The sequence below is a fragment of the Prinia subflava genome, chromosome 6 (genome assembly GCF_021018805.1).
Source record: "Prinia subflava isolate CZ2003 ecotype Zambia chromosome 6, Cam_Psub_1.2, whole genome shotgun sequence".
Classification (NCBI taxonomy): Eukaryota; Metazoa; Chordata; class Aves; order Passeriformes; family Cisticolidae; genus Prinia; species Prinia subflava.
This window is the reverse complement of record NC_086252.1, coordinates 20,562,963-20,568,962: the sequence shown is the minus strand read 5'-3', so window position 1 is coordinate 20,568,962 and position 6,000 is coordinate 20,562,963.

Sequence of the window (6,000 nt, the reverse complement as noted above, 5' to 3'; positions counted from 1 at the left end):
GGAAAACTTGACCAGAAATCCTTCTCATGACAGTCTCAGAAAGATGGTTGAGATAACTACAGTATACTTGTTTCAAGATCCCTCAGTATGGCACTCCCTTCTAGCTTAGGTGCAGCAGTATTATAAATAAAATCAATCATGCTGAAAAGAATGTCACACATCATTTCACCAGCCTTTCCTGAGAGATCTTAAATGCAAAATTAAGGCATCCTAAATATTTTTCTCTATAATGGAAGGTGAGTGATTAAGCACAGTGAGCTCTGGTCTCTAGAGTTTGAGAGGTGACCATCCACTGTCATCAGCTGTGCTTTTAATGGATGCCACTGTCTCTTGAAATTACATAAGGGCTATCTTCAGTGAATTATACTAATAGAATTATTATTAGCAGTGATAACACATTCTTCCCAACAAGCTAGCCAGTTGCAATTTTTCAATTTGAAAATAACTGACCAATTAAAGAGTTATCCAATTTGAGTTAATCGTACCATAATCCTGGGAATTTCACCCAGATATTAAAAGCATGTTGCCAAGGCTTGCTCTGCTTGCAAGTTTACAAAATGATACTGCTTTGTGTGCTGATTCATACATTCCTGCCAAGATGAAGCCATAGCAGTTAGATGTGGCTGCAATTCAGGGCTCCCAAAACACTGACTACAGCGACAAGATTATAAACTCCTTCCTTCCATTCACTGCTCTGTCTGTGCAGGAAAACCCCTAGAATCCTACATTGAAATAGATCATCTCACTCAGAGCTCTTTATTTAAACTCAAGTATCAGGGGTTGCCTTGGTTAAAACTCAACGTTAAAACTTTTTTTTTGGTGCACCTACATCTTGCAATATATTCCCAATGACATTTATTAACTGGCAACCAAACACAAACGTAGAACAGATGGTACCTAAAAGCAGACAGGTAATGTGCATTTCTGGATCACCTTTTATCATAACCATGAGGAACAAGTTGCTGTTACTCAGGTTATCTCATTATAGATTTCTTTTCCTAGTTTTCTACAAAGAAACAAAGAGGTCTGTGTAGGATTTCTTTCCACTTTCACTTTTGCTAAGAACAGGTTAACCAAGAAAGCCACTTTCAGAGGACTGAAATGTACATAAAATAGCCTCAAAATGACTTTGCTTGAAGACTTACCAAGAATGACAGAAAGCTGATACTGATCAAGAAAATTCTTATTTTAAAACATAATCCCATTTTTAAAAAATGTGAAAGATTGAATAGATTTTCTTAAGCAAAAGCTAAATGAAATAAATTGCTTAAATTCCTCTGCAGTTCCAGTTAGGCTGTTCAGTTACAAGAGCTTGAAAAGTATATTAGGAGCCTTCTACCAGTTCACAAGGACAAACCTGGGGGAGTGCAGAGAAATTATGGAGGTGTAGCAATGAGATGGATGATCCTCAGAACAGGGATTTCACACTCAGCAATATTTGCCATTAGCTTTCTGAACCTTCAGTTTAAAACACACCATGAAACAAGAGGCCTTATAGTCATATAGCCATGATCAATCTTGAGAGAGGGGGAAAAACTGCACAGAGATTTGGCAATTTTGTGTACTAACTACAAAGAAGTAAATATAACTGTCAAGGGCAGGATAGAGGAGATTCTGCACACAGATTTTTACCCACCTCTCATTAAACACTACACTGAGTCACAGATAATCAACTTGTAGCATAAAAACGTTTATTGCAGTATAAGTTTTGTCACTACTTCAAAGGTACAGGAGAAAACAAAGTTTTTAGATATTTAAATAAATTTGTTATTTTGTGCATTCTATAGTTTTCTGTTTTTTGAGTAAGATTTCTTATCATTTTTATGAGGTACAAAAAATGTCAGATGAGAGTGGAAACAAGAGGCTATCTTAGTGTACCCTTTTACTTTGCTAAAGAGTCTTTTAAACTTCTATTGGACAAGGAGCTTTAGCTTAAAAGTCAAAAAAGCTTCAATTACACTAAAGAAAGAAAAAACAAGTGCAAATCAAAGAAAACCAAGCGTGGCATGCCAGAGCTGACTGAACACTTCTCTCTGCTATGCAAGAGAACCTGAAGTTAGCCAAGTAATTGAGAGTAACAATGAAAAACAGGTGCTGCCTATGTGTGGGTATTTTTATTATCTACAGTATAGTCCACCCAAAAATATGTCCCTAAGGACACCAAGTCATTTGGGGAGAGGTTGCAGAACATGGTCTGTCCCTGCATGTGTCCTCCTTGGCTGGTGTCCTTGGCAAAGGAGTTCTGGAGGCTGTGCTGAGTGGCACATGGCCGCCCACCGGGTCAGCGGCCCAGAAAAACCAGAATTCAGCTGTGTTTGTCCACAGTGCTGAGGTGGTAAAAGGCGAAAGGCAGCATCTGCTGACCACAGCCTTCACCTGTTACCAAGCAATTGTGATGGGCATGTGGACTGGGACAGGAGGGGAGAAAAAAGACAGAATAACAGCCCTGGAACAGAGCAGATGAAAACAGAGTGAAAGGGAGCAGAAGATCTTCAAAAATCCTTTTAACTTTTTTCCTCTGTGACTTGTACTCTGTACTTTGGTTCACAATGAAACCGTTTAAAAGCAATTCTGTTTATTATTAAGAAAGCCAGCTGCATTGGAACGTGGCATCTTTAGATGGTCTGAATTATACAAATTGACACAGTACTTTATTAACCATTTGACTTATGACTTGGCAATTGTACTTTTTCTCTAAATCCTTCCTAGGATTTAGAGGAATCCTTCCAACAATTTTTTTTACTGGAAGGTGCTTTGTTTCCTGCCAAAGAGCACTGAAACAAAAGCTGTTGCCTGCAGCCTTTGCCAGTGCTAAGCAGTGTAAGGTGAGCACACAGAGCACAGCCAGAGGTAGGCAGAAAGCATACCTTACCCCCATGCCTCACTAAATAATACATTGGCCACGCAAGCATGCAAGAGATTTGGTGTCTCATAACTACTGTCAGACGTGCGTCCATCAAGCCTTATGTTCGTTAGTCAAATGAGACCAATGAATTAGAGAATGTTAAAATTGTCTTTCTTTCAATACACTCAAAATGAGTGCAGCAGAGTCACAACTGGAAAACTCGACTGAGAAGAACAGAGCGGTAAGAAACTCAGTGCAAATACGCAATTTGCGCTTTTTCTGTTTCTGTTTTTTCGGGGGTTTTGTTTGGTTTTTGTAAATAGGCTGTCTCGTGGGTGGCCTGATACTGCTCACGTAATAAATGAGAATGGTGGGATAAAAGGAAAAATAATAAGCATGCGTTCCCTCAATCCCATGAATATGAATTATGCACTTTCTAGTCCTCTCTTATTAGATGATAAAATGTGTTGATTTTGCTGGCAAGATATGAGAAATTAATGTTTCAGCGTGATTTGCCTTAATATACTGAAACCTTGTTACATTAGCTAGAACAGCGTCTGTCATAATTCAAAGTTGAAACATTTGAAGTTTTATTATTTACCTATGCACATTTGTATCAAGATAAAGGTTGGCATGTTAAATGATAGGCCCGAATAATGTATTTTCTCAAAATATGACAAGGAATTTGGAAGTGCTTTACATTTTTTAGTTCTCCGTAAACCTGTCTGAGTTGCTTTTGTTAAGAAGTGTCTGAAATGTAAATGAAGAAATGTTACAGATACTGGAGGCTCTGCTTACCTGCAGAAGAAACTGCAAGCTTTCCAAGCAACCGTGTCAGACACATGGGCCCAGCTATTGTGTGCACACACAGAGTCCTAAGCAGAAGACAGATTATTTAGTAACGTGGCCAGTGAATACAGCAGTTGGACTATGGGATTGCTGTCAATCCCTTCCAACTGAACAATTTTATTCTATTCTTAACTAGATTTAGTGTGGAACTTAGGCAGATACTGATCCCCTCTTTCACCCCTTTGTGCCCCTTCCCAGTAGTGCCATAAAGTAGGGGGTCAGCTGCTTGTTGATCTGTCGCTTCCTCTGGATCCTGGGGGTTGTTCTTCAGTGGTTTGGGAAAAACATTGGGTTGAATGATATACATTTGCAATGTGCTGGTTTTTCATAATTTATCCCAAGACACCCTATGGAGCCTCATGCCAGGGATTCATGACAGTGAAGATTAACTGGAATCAGGGTGAAACAGAAAGGGAGGGCTCAGGTCCAATAGCTGGATGGAGTAGTATGGCAGATGACAGATCATGAAAAGGACTTGTCACATCCTGTCCTCAAAATATTTGGGGGTTTTTGGTGTGAGAGTCTTTTTTGTGTTGTGGTTTGTTTTGCTAGGGTTTGGTGGGTTGGGGTTTTTTTTGTTTGTTTGTTTGTTTTGTTTTTTTTGTTGTTTTTGTTTTTGGTTTTTTTTGTTTTTGTTTTTGGTTTTTTGTGTTTTTTGTTTTTTGTTTTTTGTTTGTTTGTTTGCTCGTTTTGAGAAGGAAATCCAATTCAGTATGCAGTGGCAAATGCCAGTTATTTGACAACAGACTGTTTCCTAAAGTTAGGAGAGGACTTACCAGTACAATATGCATGATGGCATCATCCCATGGGGATACAAGCAACACTATTCATAAATAGTTCTACAATCTGTATCAGTTTCCTGGTTTTATAATTTCTATTTACTCCTTTGCTAGTGAACAAATGAGAGTTAAGATGTAAGAAACATTTAAGATAGCAAGAATATGGTGAAAATTCAGGTAGCCATTTTGCCAAAGGAATGCAGAGTAGAACTTATATAGTTTTCCTCAACAGCTTTCCTTGAATGCATATGTTCACCTACTAGAGGAATACACATGAACAGTAGAGGAGGGCATGTCTCATTGACAGTGCAAGAAAAACAATACCAATTTAATATCCTACTGTAAAGACAGATTTATCAACAACTTCTGATTTTAAAAAAAATCCTGACATTTACTGGATCCCTGCAATTCATGAGTCCACAAAATCTACAGGCCTTCCCATAGCTGTTTGTCCAAGAAAATTTTTCATATTTATAACATGAAATGAAGAATTACTCTAGGTCTCTTATTAAATTAAGGGGAGAGAGATACAAAAGACCCCAGAGAAGAAACACACAAAAAAGAAAACCTGCAATTTGACTGCAGTGTTTGAATGCCGTACCATCACTGGCCTCATAAAACAAACATACTGATGCAAAAGGTTTACAAGTAGCATTTACGAAGAGCTACTTGTGAAGGTTATGCAGCATTTTACATACTTTCTTCACAAAATTCCATCATCCATTTCTGCCAGAATGCTCACTAACTAACATAACCTTTTCATACTGTAATCTTCATTTTTCCTCTTTCTGCCACAGAAGCACACTTGGGTCTCCAGACCAAGGAAAATGAGACAGTGCTTCCTGCAAACTTTTAATCTGACCAAAACCTTTATGCCATCACACTGATAACTTTTTTAGACATGTTGCTCATTTTTATGGGCTCTTACTTACCTGTTACGAGCAGGTGTGATAGGACTGAAAACATGACTGCAAGTTCTGCCTTGCCACCAGCCCCACTCATGTGTGGGCTCCTACTATGCACCTCCTGGCAAGAGGAAAATCACAGGCCCACAGATCCAAATTTGCCCGCATTTCAGGTAATTGGATAACGTAATAAGTCTATCATCACTGTGAGATAGTAACTCAAGATATGTTGGGGGAGAAATAAATAGGCCATAGGACAAATATAGACAGCTGAGAGCCAAAAATAGCAGACACGAAAGAAAAAAATTCTGATACTTGATAAAAGCAACAGTATCTGTTCTCCCTGTCACTTAAACAAGATAATTTTTACAGATAGATGGTAAAAGTTAAAAAATACAACCAGCAGAACCAGTATGACATTATAATAATGACAAGGTCAAAGTCAAAGTCTGTGCTTTTCTCATTTCCTCTATTTCCTTCCTACATTTTCAGAAAGGATAAGGCACTAAAAAGCTCAGGAAACAATGAAAATAAGTTACAGTCCTAGATATCAACCATTCCTCAAATATTTTACTTGACATAAATTCCTGTTAGCATTCTACAGTGGTTGAATCTACTATGA